Raw genomic sequence first — 19421 nt, 5'->3', positions numbered from 1 at the left:
ACACTCCCTGGCCCTGAGGCTCCCTCTCCATGACAGGCCACACGTGGTCCCACCAGGATGTCCCCCCCTTCCGCAGAGGAATTGAGCAAAATGGCAGGACCAGGACTTGAACGTTGGGTTCTATCCCACGGCAGCCGTGTGGCTGGGGAGTCTCTTCCATCTCTGACGCTTGGTCCTCCTGATGCAGGAACAACTTAGGGCCAGACAGGGCTAGGCAGGGAAAGATAAGGGAAAGGCCCCAGAGCCAGGCTCCTACCCATCCCAAGAAAACAGAGATAAGACAGTAAAAATAGAAAAAATAAACCTGGCTCCCTAGCTCCAAAATGTTAGGGAGTATCCCCCTTTAATGGGTACTAAGTAATCACAGAAATATGTCATTAAGGTGCTATAATAGTCCCTGCTCACACCAAGACGGCACAAGAATCTCAAGGCCATGGGCAACCTGACTAGGCTCACAGAAACCCCAGATGTAGAGAAATGCTATGGAGGAGACACTAACCAAAGAGAAGGGAACCCTTGTTCCCATGATATTTACAAAAACATCTTATGTGCTATCATGATAGTTACAAGTCCACCCTGTTTGTTCTAAACACCCCCCCTCCCATATCAACAAGAAATTTACCAAGTACCCTGGTCAGTTTCCTATAAAAGACCATAAAAGCCCTCAGTGGCAAGCCTTGTTGGGACTCCTCCCACTCCGGAGAGCTTGCCCTGTGCCTCTGCTTGATCAGCCTCTAGGCCCTCCTCGCTGCTGTCCGCGAGATTCATTCTTTGAGTCCCTGAGACCAGAGCCAAGCTCTGCCGTCCCTCGTCCCTTGTCCCTCGTCCCTCGTTGAGCCGTGAGGCTGGGGGTGGGGGGCCGAGGCCGTGGGGCCCAGAGACCCGGCTCAGCAACTCCCTGGGACCCCAGCCCGGAGGCCTCAGTTTGTACCTGATGCCACCAAGGGAGGGCGACCCAGCACCATTGTGCCCTCCTGTCCAGTCCACAGCTGAGGGTGCTGGGGGGGGGCAGCGGGCCGGGCAGGGAACAGATAGAATTTTCTCCGGGCCACAGAGGTGGAGCTTAACAGAGGTGGGATTCAAACCCGTTTGGTTTCAGAGCCCCTGGCCGTTTTGAAAGCCAGTGGATTCCTTCTGACTTGCAGCATGCCCTGCCGGCCAATCACTGTCCTGGTGCCCCGAGGGGCTCATGCAGGGCACCCCAGCACTGACCCGGCCGGCCGCTGGAGCCCGCCTTTCCCAGGAGCCTCTGGGGCCGAGGGAGGGGGTAGGCACCAATCCAGGGCAGCTCGCTGGACTCTGAGAGCACCGGATACAGACCCTGCTTGCCCAGCAGGGTAAGCAATAATCTTCTCGTCTATTCCCGGCTCCTGGAGATTTGCCTCTCTCTGGGGAAATTACTTTGGGGTCACAGTGAAATTTCTGTGACAGCTAATAAAGTAACTTTCTGTTTCTGGAACCAGATCCTGGAGTCTTGGACCCCTGGGGGATGTGTGTATTGTATTTTTTTCCTCCTCCCTTTTAATCACCAGATGGAGTGGAAAGGAGTGAGTGGGTGAAGGGCAAGAACTCTGAGCTGAATTACCTCCCTGGCTAGAGTTCACTTTGACGTTGTCATTTGCAGACCCGGAGCCGGGGGAACACGGTTGCCTCCCCCGAGGCCTGCAGTGACCCTCGACTGTAGGTAGGTGGTGTGGGAGTCCCAGAGCTCAACCCTCCAGCCGGCAGAGCTGAGCCAGGGGCCAAGCCCAGAGCTGGGCGCACGGGGAGGCAGGGAGGCCCCGGGATTCTGACGGTGGTCTCACAGAGGCTGGTGCGTGGGGTTCCAGCCCTGCCCGCCAGGTGACCCTCTCGCACTCCATTTCCCCATCTGTAAAACTGGACAATGATAGGACCCGTCTCCTAGGGTTCCCTGGTTGCTCCACAATTTCTGATTCAGAAAAGTGTAGTGGGGTGGAGGGCAGGCGATCCAGCCTCAGGGCGGTGAGATGGGAGCCACAACTGCATACCAGGGCGCTGTTTTCACTTAGATGGTGTGTTTTGGGGGTGGTCCCCAGGGAGGCTCCCTCGTCCCCCCAACCCCCTGTGACTTCCTGGCCCTGTTGCTGAGGAATGAATCAGCCTGTGTACAAGAGTCACCTATTACAATGCTTGCCACCTAATTACACGGAATATGCTGACTGGCCCTTCTTTTATTGTTTTTGTTAATAATAGGATATGACCCTTGCCCTGGATATGTTCACGGAACAGCAGGGGAGGCAGCCATACAGCAGGCCATTATGAACAGCATCATAATGTGCCAGGCATTACGAGAGGACACAGAGAGCCTGTTTCATTCTGCCTGGGCCTCCAGGGCCGACTTGTCAGAGCCGCTGACATTCTATCAGAGCCTTGAAGGATGCTCTGGGCTCCGGGCAGGGCCTTCCGATAGAGGTCAGCTGAATGAAGAGGGAGAGTGTGTGATGAGGGACCAGCAAAAAAAAAAAAAAAAAAAAAAATTCAGAATGGTAGCAGAAGTGGGCTTGAGGTAATCACCTTAGGAGGGAGAGGATTCAGAGCTCCAGACTCAGTGGCCTGGCGTTTAGCTGTTGGCAGGGTGGAGAGACAGATGGGGAGGCAGGGAGGCCAGTAACGAGGCTGCCAGTGGTGTCTAGAGCCAAGGTTGTGGCAGGGACATCGAGAGGGCATAGAAGGTAGGCAGAGGGGGATCAGGGTGGCTGGAAGGGCCCCAGTTGAGGTGACTGAGGTGGGAAGGGAAGGGGAGGGCAGGGTGGGTGGTAATGCTGTGTGTCAGAGAATGCACAGAACACCCTCTCTGGTGAAAACCATATAGAGGAACCCTGTTTGCTTTTCCCCAAGATGTACCTCAATCAAGGACTCCCCAGGGATGCCTGAGGACAGAGGCATCAGAATGGTGGACAAGCTGCTGCCTTGCTTATGGTGTCACTGTGCAGATTCCAGTGACCTGACCAAGCCATCCTTCCTGAGCAAAAGGGGACCCAAAGGTGAACCGTGCTCACTGCACGGCTGCCGACCCGCCTGTCTGCTGAGGGCACAGAACCAACAGCTAACATTTATTTGGGATTTATCTGCATAGATTGTGCCAAACTGCTGGCATGTTCGATTCCTTCAGTCCTTAAAGGGGTGAGACCCTTCTTTTGCAAAGGTAGAGACAGGGTCACAGAGGTTACTCATGCCTGTCCAGGACTGCCTGGCTTGTGCAGCTGACAGGACATTTTTGTAGCCTCATGTCCTTGAGACTCCTTGTTTCCCATCTGTCTCCCTCCCCGAGGTCACAGTGTTGTAAGTGGTAGAACAGGCACTTGAACCCAGAACGTCTGCCTCCAAGGACAACTTCCTCATGTCCCCACTGTCCACTTCGGTGGAATATAATCTCTTATCTCATTCCTGGTGGGAGGTAGCAGGTGGGGTCTGATGGTAATCATGGCTCTTTACGCTCTACCTGGGGTGAAAAAGGCCCAGGCAGGGTTTGTAGGTGAGGAGTCAAGCCCTGAACCCAGGAGCAGGTGGGCACCAGGAGCCAGCCCACGTCTCTGGCACCCTGGGGCCCAGAACAAACCTCATGCTGAATTGTTCCTAATGCATAAATGAATGTGTGGGACTCCTGGCCTCTGCCTCAGTGGGACTATAGCTGGACCCCAGCTGCCACCTGCCTTCCACCATCTGTGACCTCTCTTTTGCTTCTTCGCCCAGGGGCACATCTAAGTCTCTGAACCTGTGGCCCTGGGTCCTGATTTCTAAGGGACCAGGCCCTGTGGGTGGTCACTATCTACTTGGATTCCCCTTTGTCATGGCCCCATGCTCCCCCATTGCTCCTCTGGCCCGGCCCCTCTGAGGCCAGCCCTGTGTCTTCATCAGTGCCAGTTATTAGCTCCCTCTCCACTTTCAGCCAAGATACAGAAGTCAAAAAGACCTGGGGGCACTGAGGGTCTGGACCCAAACACCTGGAAGAAGAGAAAGGTGCAAGCCATCAATCTGTTGATTTGATTCACTGAAACTATTCGGGCAAGAAAAGTATGTGTAAATGAGCTTTCCAGTGGGGTCCTGGCAAAATAAACCATTTTATCCACAGGTACTCTGCTCATCACACATGCAGGCAACATACAGCTAATGTGCTGGTTCCTTTGCCACAAATATCTTTAAATTCCTTCTGTACTCATATTTATAAATATTTTATGTAAGCCAGATGGATTTCTAGAACATGTGCCCTGGAATCTGTTTTTTGTTTTTGTTTTTTTTTTTAACAACACGTATTATAAAATGCTTCAGGAGAAAGGACCTGCGCGTTTTGGAAGGGAAAAAGATTTTCTTGGTTGAGGAAAGGCTGACGCTGGCTGCCCGTACCTGAAATTCACTCTTAGGTCCCCACAAGCCACCTAGAGCAGGGGGTCTCCAACTTGGCTGCACATTATGATCACCTGGGGGAGATTTTAACATTCTGGTGGTCGGGCCTCATCCTCTGCCAATTAAAGGCTCTGGGTGGGATGCAGGCATCCCTGGCTTTTTAAAAAAGAAGTTTCCTGGGTTGGGACGCCTGGGTGGCTCAACAGTGTCTACCTTTGGCTCAGGGCGTGATCCAGGGTCCTAGGATTGAGTCCTGTGTTGGGCTCCCCACAGGGAGCCTGCTTCTCCTTCTGCCTGTGTTTCTGCCTTTCTCTGTGTGTCTCTCAAGAATAAATAAATAAAATCTTAAAGTTTTCTGGGTGCCACTGGGGCTAGGAATGACTTCCTTCAAAGGATCTGGTAATGATCCTAGGGGACAGGACTGGTGAGCTGGTCTTACTTGATTGGAACCCAAGGCAGGCCAGAGGCTTTGGCACCACTGTCTCTGTCCACAATGCAAATCTTGCTCCCGTGACCCTCGGCTTCTGTCTATCGCTCTCTACCACTTATAACTTATGTGACTCGGAGCCAGTTCGAGAAGTACTCTGTGGCTCCTGTCCCCTCCACCTGCTGTGACGTCTCCCAAGGCTTCAGAAGTAACCTCCTCACCCTGGAACTGGAGGGTTATTTATTTATTTATTTATTTATTTATTTATGAAGGAGACAGAATGTGCACAAGTGGGGAAAAGGGCAGAGGGAGAGGGAGAAGAAGGCTCCTCGCTGAGCAGGGTACCCAATGTGGGGCTCAATCCCAGGACCCTGAGATTATGACCTGAGTCCAAAGGCAGACACCTAGCCAACTGAGCCACGCAGGCGTTCCTGAGGGATCTTCTTAAATGCATATGCCCACAGCTTTCTCAAATCCTCTGCTCAGATCCTCCAGCAGATGTGGACATTGGAACCCTGTACACTGCTGGTGGGGAATGTGAAGTGTGCAAGTCAGCTGTGCAAGTCAATGGAGCTGCTTCTTACAGAGTTAAACACATACTTACCATATGATGCAGCAATTCCCCTCCTAGGATTGCCCTGGGAGAAATGAAAACATATGTCTACACAAAGCTGTGGATGCAAACGCTCACAGAAGCAATATTCATATAGCACCAGACTGGAGACAACCCAAATGTCCATTGGTGAGCCTATATATATATATATAGGCTACACTGCAGCAAACCCAGTCAATGTAATACTACTACCCACAACATGGATGGGTGCTGGAAATGTGATACCAAGGAAAAGAAGCCAGACTCAAAAACTGTGATTGCATTTGTATGAAACTTCCAGAAAAGACAAATCTATAGAGACAGAAAGATCAGTGGTTGCCTGGGGTTGGGGAAAGAAGCAAGGATTGACTAGAAATGGGTACAGGGAACTTTCTGGGGGTGATGGAGAGGTTCTAAAACTGGATCATGATGGTGGTTACAGACAACTGTATAAACTAACTCAAAGGCATGGAACTGTACACTTGCAATGTATGAGTTTTATGGTGTATAAATTACAGTTGGCCCTTAAACAACTCCGGGGTTAGGGGCTCTGCCCCCTCCCCAAGCAGCCGAAAATCCACATATAACTTCTGATTTGCCCCACACTTAACTACAAATAGCCTACTGTTGAAGGATAGTCTTACCGATCACATAAACAGTCGATTAACACATATTATCTGTGTTATATGTATTTCTACTGTGTTCTTACAATAAAGTAAGCTAGAGAAAGTCGTAAGGAAGAGAAAATACATTTATAGTATTTATTGGATATATAGTCCATATATATGGACTCACTCAGTTCAAACCCACAATACTCAAGGGTCAACTGTATATTTCAAATAAAACTCTTTAAAGAAAATCCTTCTGGTGGCGCACACAGGACAATGAACAAATTCCTTGCCTGGTATGCAAAGCCCTCCACCATATGCTGACCTATCTTTCAGGACCTCCCCCCACATACCCAAGCCCCATGGAACTTAGCTTTCCCCAAGCACACACATGGCCCCTCTGTCTGGAACTGCTCGTTACCATGGCTGGCCTCTCCATCTGGTAAACTCCTTCTCAACCTTCAAGACTCACAACAGGGGCACCTGGGTGGCCTAGCTGGTTAAGCAGCTGCCTTCAGCTCAGGTCATGATCCCAGGATTCTGGGATTGAGCCCCATGTGGGGCTCCCTGCTTAATGGGGAGCCTGCTTCTTCCTCTCCCTCTGCTCCTCCCCCCACTTGTGCTCTCTCTGTATCAAATAAATAAACAAAATATTTTTTAAAAAGACTCGGAGCAAATAACATGTCATCTGAGAAGTCCACACCATCCCTATGTATTATTACACTTATTAAAATATCATTATTTGCTTATATATCAGCCACTACCATCACAGCGATACTTTTAAAACTTAAGCTACTTGGTTGTGAAATCAATGAGCATTTTTAAAAAACGAAATAGAACAGTAAAGAGGAATGCACTGTACGTAGGAAGCACGTCGCTCCATGAAACTATCATTTCACTATTCTATGGATGTATATATGTATGTGTACTGAGTTGCTTATTTCTTATTCTGCATTGAGGCTTCACAAGTCTGAAAAACACTTTCTTAGACAAGGAGTTTCTGGACAGCAGGAGCTGTACTGTATTTCTCTCTGTATCCCTGTGGTCAGCACGGGCTTGGTACCCAAGAGTCCCCCAGGATGGTATCTGCTCAATGAAGACTGGTTTTGTGCACCTGTGACCCCCCCAACCCACCCAGCAACTTGATTGTGGGTTGGTTTGTGTCTTATATTTTCTCCTCTCCTACAAATTACAAACGGTTTTTTAAAAGTTTTTTTTTTTTTTTTTTTTTTAAGATTTTATTTATTTACTCATGAGAGGCAGAGAGAGAGGCAGAGACACAGGCAGAGGGAGAAGCAGGCTCCCTATGGGGAGCCTGATGCAGGACTTGATCCCAGGAAGATGCTCAACCATTGAGCCGCCCAACTGCCCCTAAAAAGTTGTTCGTTAGCCAACATTCTCCTACAGTTAGACAGGCAGCAAACCCCAGCAAGAAGTGCAAATGATTACTATAAACACTGAGTTATAAGATTAAATACAAATGTCAAATATATTTTTGACACCTAAAAATAATAATGTAATAATAAGTTAAATCTAAATCTCCAGAGAAGACTTGCTACATAATCTGTGGGATCTAGGGCAAAATAAAACTGTAGGGCTCCTTGTGCAAAAACTGAAGAATTTAAGATGGGGACGGCAGAGCTAGTGAATTGAAGGAGGAGCCCTTCTCAGTTGTGGGGCATAGGGTGATTGCCCTGAAGCCTGGCCCTGATCACAACCCCACACACAAAGACAGACTGGGGTGCAGGGGACTTTAAAAGCTTCCTCTCAGTCTTAATGGGTAGGGGCACAGAAGATCCCATTTAACTCCTGACGTTTAGAGAAATAGGGGTTCAAGATGCTTTTGAAACAAACAAAAGAGCCAAGGACCCAGGACTGGTAGGCTCAGCATTAGGCTCTACCACAGACCCTGCGTGTCTTTTGGCAGAATGCTCTCCACCATTTGTCCAGATCGTGGGAGCCCATCCAGCCCAATACAATGGCAATGCCCAAGGAAGCTCATCAGAGGTCTGATAGGGGCCCACAATCATCCATGACAAAAGGATTTGGGCTTCTCAAAGGAAACTCCATACTTCATAGCCTGACCATGACTGGGCTGAGGAACCATCAGTAAGCCTCTGCCTCGGTTTCTCTGCTCTGCACCTCCACCTGTTTGCCCAGGGCTTTGTCTTTCAACCCAAGCCCCTACCTAATGGCCTGGTCTTCTGGAACATCCCATTGATGCCAAGTCTAGTGTTCTCATTTGTCTCTCCCCAGCCTGGCCCATGCTTTCTCCTCTTATCCTTGGCCAGGATCCCTCAAATTAAAAGAGTCTGAACTAGGTTGCTCTACATCTGAGGAAACCCAGGGGTGGTGGTGGTGGTGGTAGCTGTGTATGTGTGGTCAAGAAAGATGAAGAGACATATTGCAAGCATGAAAGTATAATGCAAGGTCCTACGTGCTGCTAATTCCATGAAGACAATTACCTTTGACATGTTTGTACAAAACAAGTTTACAAATTTAGTAGATGGGAACTTCTTTCTTTCTTTCTTTCTTTCTTTCTTTCTTTCTTTCTTTCTTTCTTTCTTTCTTTCTCTCTCTCTCTCTCTCTCTTTCTTTCTTTCTTTCGGATGAACCCTCCTGTCTACATGACTTAAAATGTCATTCAGGGCGCCTGGGTGGCTCAGCGGCTGAGCGTCTGCCTTTGGCTTAGGGTGTGATCCTGGAATCCCGGGATCAAGTCCCACATCGGGCTCCCTGCATGGAGCCTGCTTCTCCCTCTGCCTGCGTCTCTGCTTCTCTCTGTGTCTCTCATGAATAAATAAATAAAATCTTTAAAAAAAATGTCATTCAAATCATTTGGAGTTTCTTTTGAGAAACTTCCTACCCCTAGGCATGTCAAAGCAATTTTCTGTCGTGAAGGCTTCATGAATCCAGATTATAGGCCTGAGCATCTCCCTTCGGAGAGTTGGGGTCAGTGTCCACAGCCAGGGGGTGGGGGTGAGCAGCAGAGTAGGAGCGTACTTCTAGCTGACTCTGGGATCACGAGGCCCCTGGGGAACCTTTACAGATCATCTGGTCCCATGGTGATTAAACCTTTGTTTAAAACAGCAGAAGCCACTCTTTTTTTTTTTTTTTTGCCACTCTTTAAATAGAACGCATCTTGTAGAGGCCAGTCTATAAAAGACTCAGAGTAAAACAGCTCTGGCTGTTGCCTGGCATAAGGAACTTAGGCCTGAGTCCCTGCAGCCCCTTCACCACAGCTTCCCACCCCTTCCCACCCTTAGAACTGGGCAGAGCGCAGGTGCAGAACCTGTGGTCTATTCTGAACCTTTTTTCCTTTTATAAGCAAGGGGGACCTGCCATCACCCCAAGCCTTTCCCTGTCTCCAGGCCAGAGATGGTTCCAGCACCCCAGGCGGCTTCTGTTTCCTTCCAAACATTTGAAGCATCTTGTGCATTTGTGTGGTCCCGGTGGAGTCTGGTGTGTGCCACTGCGTTCACTTGGACCTGTGTGGCCTGCAGTCCTCCGCTGGAGGCAGCCCGTCCACACGTCCGCACCCCTACCCACCTACGGCGTTTCCCTGAAACCCATTAGAGTTACAGAAGTGGTGCCCATGTGAAAACACTTACCATGTGCCATTTTGGCTCTAAGCAGCAAATGAACCCCACATTTAAAGGGAGCAGAAACCTGAGAGGCCTGAACTGTACCAAACCAACACCAAAACCCCCTGCTTTTGAAGGTGATTCAGCAGCAAACACACAGGGGTCTAATGCCCTGTGGCCACTTGCCTTCTCTTGGTTCAGATTCTGGAAAGTTTTAAAAATTTAAACACAATAAAATTCTGTGTTTTTTTTTTTTTTTTTTAGTGTACTGTTCTAGAAATTTAAGACATGCAGATTCTTATAGTTGCCACCACTTATTGGGATCAAGGACAACTCCCCCCAAAACAACCCCAAAAGTCCTTCACGCAATCCCCTTGCAGACTGGCCCCCTACATTCAACCCCCATAACCAATGATCTATTTGCCATCACTAGTTTTGCCTTTTTTCCATTATGTGCTATAAATGGAATCACATAACACATAAGTAACCTATTGCAATGATTTCTGTCCTTTAGCAGAATTCATTTAAGCTTCATCCAAGTTGTTGTGATAGGATGTTATAATAGCTCATTTCTTTTGGTGTGCCTGGATGACTCAGTCGGTTAAGGGTCCAACTCTTGAATTCACCTCAGGTCATGATCTCAGGGTTGTGATATCAAGTCCAACATCAGGCTCCATGCTCAGCACTTAAGATTCTTTCTCTCCCTTGCCCTCTGTCCCTCCCCCATCACATGCATGTGCGCTTGTGCTCTCTCTCTCTCTCTAAAAAAAAAAAAAAATTCATTCCTTTTTCACTGCTAACATTCTAACAAAATTCTTTACCCATTCACCCATGGAGAACATTTGGTGAGCTTTTGGTGATTATGAATACTGCTATTATGAACATTCATGTATAGGTTTTTTGTATGAACATATGTTTTCGTTTCTCTGGGATAAACGTCCAGGGGTGGGATAGCTTGGTCATTTGCTAAGAGTATGTTCACCTTTGTAAGAAACTGCCCAATGTTTCCAGAGTGGATGGACCATTTTGCTTTCTCACCAGCAAAGCAGGAGGGTTCCAGAGGCTCCACATCCTCATCCACACTTGGTATTGTTGGTATGTTTTTTGCCACATGATGGTATCTCACTCTGATTTTAATTTGCATTTTCCTAATGACTCATGATGTTATGAGTCCTTTTCATGTGTTTATTTGCCATCCATGTATCTTCTTTGATGAAGTGACTTTTGCTCATTTTTTATTGGGTTGTTGATTTCTCACTGTTGAATTTTGAAAATTCTTTGTATTTTTGATATGAGTCTTTTGTTGGATATATGATTTGTAAGTATTTTTTCCAAGTGTGCATCTTGTCTTCTCATTCTATTTGGGATGTCCCCACAGAACAAAAGTTTTATATTTATGTCCACCTTACCAATTTTTTAAAAAATGGATTGTGCTTTTTGGTTGTCATCTTTAAGAGCTCTCTGCCTGATATGAAGATTTTCTACTACAGTTTCTTTTAAGAGTTTTATAGTTTTATGTTTATATCTGATCCATTTTGATTCAATATTTGGAGACAGTATGAGATTTGAGTTGAGGTTCACTTTTTTTTTTTGTATATGGATGTTCAACTATTCTAGCACCATTTGTTGAAACTGCCGTCCTTCCTTCAGTGAATTATCTTGGTAAAAAATCAGTTGATTCTATTTGCATGGGTTTATTTCTGGATTATCTCTGTTGATCAATATGCTATCCATTTGCAAATATTATTCTGTCTTGATTTGTGTAGTGTGACTCCTCCCACTTGGTTCTTTTTCAATATTGTTTTCACTATTCTAGTTCTTTTGTCTTTCCATACACATTTTAGAATAAGCTTGTTGACATCTACAAAGATTCTGGTTGGATTTTGAGGGGGGATTGCATTAAATCTATAGATTATTTGGGGAGAGATGACATCTTAACCATATTGAGTCTCCCAACTCAGGAACTGAGTAGGTCTCTTTGTTTAGTTTTTCTTTGATTTCTTTCATCAACATTTTGTAGTTTTCAGCATACAGCTCCTATACATACTTTGTTATATTTATGCCTAACTAGCTCATTTAGAAGGGAGTACTGTAAATCAGGCTGCTTGTTAAATTTTGGTTTCCAATTGTTTGTTGCTAGTGTATGTTGCTAGTGTACTGTAGAGTTTTACAGTAAAAACTGTAAAAAAAGTTGATCTTGTATCTTGTGATCTTGCTGAACTCATTTATAAGTTCCAAGAGCTTTTTTTAAATAGTTCCTTTGGATATTTTTATGTAGACAATCATATCATCTATGAATACAGATAGTTTTATTTCTTCCTTTCAACTTCAATGACTGTAGTTTCTTTTTTCTACTTTTATTGCATGTGCTGGAACTTCCAGTACAATACTGCATAGGAATGTTTTCCCTGATTATTGGGAAAGCATTCAATCTTTCACCATTAGGTATGATGTTAGCTGCAGGGTTTTGTAGATGCTCCTTTTCAATCATACCATCCCTCCCGTCCCTGACCCTGGAGACCATTGGTCCATCACTATTTTTGCCTTTTCCAGAATGCCATGCAAATGGAATAATACCTGTTGAGGTATTATTGAGGTTGAGGTTTACCTCTGGTTTCAGGTTAAAAGTGTTCCTTTCTGGGCAGCCCTGGTGGCTCAGAGGTTTAGTGCCGCCTTCAGCCCAGGGCGTGATCTTGGAGACCCGGGATGGAGTCCCACATTGGGCTCCCTGCATGGAGCCTGCTTCTCCCTCTGCCTGTCTCTCTTTCTTTCTCTCTTTGGCTCTAATAAATAAATAAAAAATCTTAAAAAAAATAAGAAAATAAAAAATAAAAGTGTTCCTTTCTCAGAGTTCCTTTCTATTTCTCTTCTAGTTTGCTAAGAGTTTTTATGGTAAATAGATGTTGAAACCTATCAAATGCTGTTTTTGCATCTGTTGATATGATCATGTGATTATTCTTATTTAGTTGTTAATTTGAGGGATTTCGTCAGTTGATTTTAGCAGGTTGAACCAGTCTTGCATAGCCTGAAAGTTTTAGACACATCTATTACTTTCCACCATGTATTAAAGCTGTTTAAGTGTATGTTATCTCTGGGATGCCTCGATGGCTCAGGGGTTGAGCATCTGCCTTTGGCTCAGGGTGTGATCCCAGAGTCCCTGGATTGAGTCCCACATTAGGCGCCCTGCAGGAAGCCTGCTTCTTTCTCTATGTCTCTGTCTCTTGCTCTGTGTCTCTCATGAGTAAATGAAAAAAAATGAAAATCTTTTTTAAAAAAAGTATGTTATCGCCTTATGAGGGTATAGACTACCTTTTATTCAATTAACTTAGATTCATCTCATGTGCTTTGAATGCCCACTAAGTGCCAGGCACTTCTTAAGCTTATCTGATTTTCACCACAGCACCCGGAGGTAGATATTATCATGCCCATTTTACTATCAAGAAAACCAGAGATGGGAGGTTAAGAGGCTTACCTTATTCATGTGTAGGTCTCCCAGCCCCACATCCAGTATTCCTCTTGCTGCAACTGCAGCCTGCAGTTCATCTGAGAACCCACACCAAGTTCAGCATGGTGATAGTGCACAGCAGGAGGCCCATAAACACGGACTCAAATAAATGATTATGCTTCCTTGCACACGCATACTTGAAAAAAAAAAAAAACCAAACACCTTGCTGGATTCCAGCATAGTGGGAGCTTTCTTATACCTTATACAAAGAAGTTTACCAGTAAACCCAACTTAAACAATCTAGCCTCAGGACAATGACATGGAGGTAGCAAGTTTTTACCTACTGGATCTCAATGAAAAGAGCAACTCCACTTAGATATGTCATTATTTGTCTATACTCTTTGATCACAGGTGATTCTGAAGAAGGAGGAGATAAAGCTGGAGAGGGCTAGGTGAATTGCAGAATGAGCAAACTCACCAGGCATACAACTCCTGAGGCCAGACAGGGGTGAGTCCTGGAGGTGCTAGGGATCCCTAAAAACAAATCATTACAAATCAGCTACATTTTGTTTCTCAATAGTGAGGCAAGCATCATAGGCATACTATAGCCAGAAAGCCCTTCATCTCTGACATCTGGAATGAGGACTAACAATAGGCAGGTGAAAAAGTATCTCTTGATATCCTCATATACTAAATGCATAGGTGCATTCTAAAAAAGCTGCCAAATCTGTTCAAATATCTACCCTACAACTCGTCTCCTTCTGTCTTCCTCCTCACTAACTGAACTCAGTTTGGTCAGGGAGGACATGGAGATGCTTCAATTTTATGAAATGTAGGTCCCCAGCCTGACCCAGACCCAGACCCAGAGTTGAATCATGGCTGCTGGTTCATTCTCCTAGATGGGCAGGTGATAGTTTGGGCTAATGAGACAGAATAGAAAGTCTGTAAGAGAGGGGTACTATCCTGAATGAGAGGACAAAGCCATGCCAAAAGAAAGTTTTTTCTTCCTATTCCTTCTTCCCTTCTGGTATGAAGACCTAAGAGCTGGCGGTGGAGTGGCCATCTTGGGACCACAGAAATCCAAGTATGAGATTCAGAGCTGACAGATTAAAGATGGTGAGACAGACAGAGCCTGGGACCCTGATGGCATTGTCAAGCAACTGAGTCAATCCCAACAACTAACTACCTCCAGAGTTCTGATCATTAGAAAAAAATAAATTTCTATTTGTTTAAGGCATCAGGAGTCTGATTTTCTGTTACTTGCAGCCAAAGCATTCTACTCATACTTACAGAACCAGCTTCCTCATAATCCCTGCTCCCTGAGACCTCCATGCTTCTCCTGCTCTGAGCTTAGGGGCACCCGCACCAGACAAGCAACGCCCCCTTCCCAGACACAAACTTCAAGTGACATGTATGATATGCAGGGACGGTGCTAAGTGCTGTGTACACATTCACTCCTTTAGTCCTGTAAAGAAAAAAAAAAGAAAGAAAGAAAGAAAGAAAGAAAGAAGAAAGAAAGAAAGAAAGAAAGAAAGAAAGAAAGAAAGAAAGATAGAAAGAAAGAAAGAAAGAAGAAAAGAAAAAAACCACAGGCCCCAAATGGCATCAGGACCTAATCTTTTTTTTTTTTTTTTAAATTTTTATTTATTTATGATAGTCACACAGAGAGAGAAAGAGAGAGAGAGAGAGGCAGAGACACAGGCAGAGGGAGAAGCAGGCTCCATGCACCAGGAGCCCGACGTGGGATTCGATCCCGGGTCTCCAGGATCGCGCCTTGGGCCAAAGGCAGGCGCCAAACCGCTGTGCCACCCAGGGATCCCCAGGACCTAATCTAATTACAGTTTCAGTTTCAGCTTCCCCCAGAAATTTAGTCGGAACTTGCTAGTCAGGAAACTTTTAATCAGTGCCAATGAATCTGCCACGTGGCGGTAGGGGAGGCTATCCCCTCCATTCCCCCGAAGGAAAATGAGTCACCAGCATGATGAGACCCCTCTTAAGGGAAAGCCACCTTGTCTGGAGCAATCCTTTTCTCTTGCTAAAAACTTTCTTGCTCTACCCTTCTTCTATAAAAATGTCCTATTTTGGGCAGCCCCGGTGGCCCAGCGGTTTAACGCCACCTTCAGCACAGGGTGTGATCCTGGAGACCCAGGATCGAGTCCCACATCAGGCTCCCTGCATGGAGCCTGCTTCTCCCTCTGCCTGTGTCTCTGCCTCTCTCTCTCTGTGTCTGTCATGAATAAATAAATAAAATATTTTTTAAAAAATGTCCTATTTTGTACATTGGTGCTCTCTTCTCCTTGCTGGTTAGGATGCTGCCTGACTCAAGAATCATTCAGTAAAGTCAAGATCTTTAAAATTAAGGGCACCTGATGTGACGAAACAAAGGGAGAACGGCACCATGTGAAGATGAAGGACTGGAGTGATTCATTCATCTACAAGCCTAGGAATGCCAGAGATTGCCAGCAAATCACCAGAAGCTAGGAAGAAGCAAGGAAAAATTACTCTTTAGGTTTCAGGAGGAGCATGGCTCTGTTGACACCTTGATTTTGGACATGTAGCCTTCATAACTTTGAGACAAGACATTTATTTTGCTTTAAACCCTAAATAAATAAATAAAATTTATGGCACGTGAAGGGACTCAGTCAGTTAAGCATCTGACTCTTGATTTCAACTCATGTCATGATCTCAGGGTCATAAGAGCAAGCTCCGCCTTGGGCTCCATGCTCAGTGGAGAGTCTGTTGTGATTCTTTCTCTCCTCTCCCTCTACCTGCCTCCCCTGCTCAAGTACACACACTCTCTTTCTAAAAAATTAATAAATAAATAAAATAAAACGTATTCCATTTGATTTCTGTTATTTAATGGTCTTCATAGGTGCCATATTACCCCCATGTTAAAGACAGGGAAATGGAGGCAGAAAAGGTTATGTAATTTGCCTTATGTTCTGTCATTGAACTATAGTGCTTCAGTATTCCATTTCACTCACCTCTCATTTCAAAAGTAAGGGGCATGGAGGAAAAAAATCTAATACACATCCACACATACTTGAAGTAGAAATCTCAGGAGAGAACTAAAGAAAGTAACTTTGAAAGGAAAACTCAGTAGGTTTCTCTGACTCTTAAGCTCAAAAGGTCTCACTGAGTAGCAGCTAAAATTAGTAACAAGAGACCTACCTTGATATTTTGGAGGATTTATTGATACTTTCTTTATACCTTTCTTTATATATTTTTGTAGGTGACCATATTTTAAGTCACAATATATTACAGTCAAATCAGAAGGTACATAGGCTGAACATTAGGCCATACAACTAGAAATAAACAATAAAAGTAAAGGCAAAAACAGCTCATAATTTTTTTTAAAGTCTCCTCTTTTTTTTTTAAATGCTTAGATCCAAGGGGCGCCTGGGTGGCTCAGTCAGTTGAGTATCTGACTCTTGACTTCAGCTCAGGTCATGATCTTGAGGTCGTGAGATCGAGCCCCATGTCAGGCTCTGTGCTGAGTCTGGGGCCTATTTGGGATTCTCTCTCTCCCTCTCCATCTGCCCCACCCTGAGTTTGCACACAGTCTTTCTCTCTCTCTCTCTCTCTCTCTCTCACACAGACACACACACACACAAACATACACAAATAAAAATTTTAAAAAATGCTTAGATTCAAAAGAAAATAAAAGCTTCAACTGCAGGGAAATAAAACACACATATTTTTGGAAAGCCTAATCAAGAATAAATAGAACAAAATCACTATACTTAGCAGCAGAGATTAGAGGTATGAGAGACTAGAAAACACTGTAGGAAAATATTATTTATAATTCAAAAATTTGTTTGAAAAGAGAAACATAATTATTAGAAATGACTAGTCCTGAGTTCAATCGGTGTTTTAAGCACATTGCTTGAACCATTTAAAGAACACACAATTTTTAATTACTTTAAATATTTTCACATTTTAAGAAATACAGAAAACTTCCCACTTCTCTTTTCTAAGCCATTGACATCCTTTGTACTTTGGGTTGATATTTATCAAGTGTCTACCATATCAAAGACACTTGACCAGGCACTGAGGTTTTGATAGCAAACTAAAGACAGAGAGGACAACTACCATCATGGCACCAAAGATCTATGGGGGAAACAGGAATAAACCAAAAATCATATAAATAATTAGTTACAATACCCCTCTCCCAAGACCCCAGTACTAACAATAATTACTTACAGTAAAGGTCACTGCTATAAAAAAAAGTTCAAAGTATTTTGAAAGGGAATAACAAGAAGAAACTTAAACTACTATATGTAGATTGGTGATTTAGGCAAAGCATCCAAAAAGATGAGTCACACTCAGCAGAGTGAAATAGAACAAGAAGAGATCTGAAAGATAGCAGGAAGAGAATGTGCAAAGGTCCTGGGGCAGCAAGGGCTTCATAGGTTAGAGGAGAGCTTCCCAACCTATGTGTTAGGAAGCAGTTTAAGGTTTGTTTTTAGTTGAGAATAAGTAATGTGAAAAATGCTGTGCTGGAGCAGAGCAGGAAATGAGGATCAAGCACATTCAGAGTCTAGTGGGCGATGGTAGAAATTCTGATAAGAAATCAGCACAGGGTTTTTAAAGTTGAGAGCATTCTAATCTAATTGTGCTTTAAAATTTAAAAAAAAGATTTATTCATTTGAGAGAGACAGAGAGAGAGAGAGAGAGAGAGAGAGATTCCTCAAGCAGGCTCCCCACTGAGTGCAGAGCCTGACACAGGGCTCAATCCCAGGACCTTGAGATCATAACCTGAGCCAAAATCAAGAATTGGCTGCTCAACCAATTGAGCCACCTAGGTGCCCTTTCTTTCTTTTTTTAAAACATGTTTAAAGATTTATTTATTTTAGAGAGAGGATCTAATTGTGCTTTTAAAAGATCACTAGGTAACATTAAACCTTCTCAAACTTTTCAAAAATATAGAAGAGGAGGCTACACTTATTTCATTCTATGAGACCAGCATTACTCTGATACCAAAGCCAGACACAAACATCACAAGAAAACTATAAGCTTTATGATGGGATGAACACTGGGTATTATATTATATGTTGGCAAATCAACCTTAAATAAAAACAAATGTAAAAAAATAGCTTTATGAATACAGATGAAAAAGTCCTTTATAAAATGCTAGAAACCTGAATCAAGTAGCATATTACAAGGATTATACATCATAACCAACTTGGATTTGTACCAGGAATGGAAGGTTGGTTCAATGTACATAAAATTAATGAGTGTCCCACACAGATAATAGAATGAAAGAGGAAAAACCCACTGAGCATCTCAATTGATGCAGAAAAAGAATTTGACAAAACCCAACATCCTTTCATGATAAAACACCTTAAAACCTAGGAATAGAAGGAAATTTCTTTAATAGGATAGACAGCATCTAGGAAAAACCCACAGCTAGCAGAATCCTCAATAGTGAAAGCCAGAAAGCTTTCCACCAAAGATCAGGAACAAGACAAGGATGCTGCTTTTGCCACTTCCATTCAACATAGCACTGGCAGTTCTAACCAGAATAATTAGGTAAGAAAAAGAAATGAGAACATCAAAGCTAGAAGAGAAGAAGTAAAATTATTTCTATTCAGAGATGTCATGATTCTATATGTAGAAAATCCTGATAGAAACACTCACAGGGATGCCTGGGTGGCTCAGCAGTTGAGTGCATCTGCCTTCAGCTCAGGACATGATCCTGGGGGTTCCAGGATCAAGTCCCACATCGGGCTCCCTGCATGGAGCCTGCTTCTCCCTCTGCCTGTGTCTCTGCTTCTCTCTTTCTGTGTCTCTCATGAATAAATAAATAAAATCTTAAACCACCCCCCCCAAACACAAAATTGTTAGAGCTGATAAATTTAGCAAAGTTGTAGGATACAAGATCAACACAGAAAATCAGTTCAATTTCTATACATGAACAATGAAAGATACAAAGAGGAAATTAAGAAAAGTTTTCCATTTACAGTAGCATCAAAAAGAATAAGGTACTAGGGTGCCTGGGTGGCTCAGTTGGTTAAGTGTCTGACTCTTTATTTCTGTTCTGGGGTTTTGATCTCAGGGTTGTGAGTTCAAGCCACATGTCAGGCTCCTGCTAAGTGTGGAGCCTACTTAAAAAAAAAAAAAGAATAGGGACATAGGAATAAATTTATTCAATGAAGTGCAAGTCTTGTACACTGAAAACTATAAAATATCATTAAAAGAAATCAAGAAGACCTAAACAAATGAAACGACATCCCATGTTCATGGATTGGAAAACTAAATATTGTTAAGGTAGCAATACTCCTCAAAATAATCTACAGATTTAATGCAATCCCTCTCAAAACCCCAATGGCCTTTTTCACAAGTGGAAACCATAGTCCTAAAATTCACATTGAATTGTGAAAGACCCAAGACAACCAAA

The 19421-nt window shown here is 44.2% G+C and overlaps 1 protein-coding gene across 1 annotated transcript in view; it reads right to left on the bottom strand.

Moving 5' to 3' along the window:
• The window catches only part of COL23A1 (collagen type XXIII alpha 1 chain), a 322014-nt gene that overhangs the window by 175966 nt on the left and 126627 nt on the right, over positions 1-19421 (bottom strand). The window lies entirely within an intron of this gene.

The sequence above is a fragment of the Canis lupus genome, chromosome 10 (assembly GCF_048164855.1).
Source record: "Canis lupus baileyi chromosome 10, mCanLup2.hap1, whole genome shotgun sequence".
Lineage (NCBI taxonomy): Eukaryota > Metazoa > Chordata > Mammalia > Carnivora > Canidae > Canis > Canis lupus.
The sequence above is the reverse complement of the archived record's forward strand: the minus strand, read 5'-3'. Positions and strand labels throughout refer to the sequence as shown.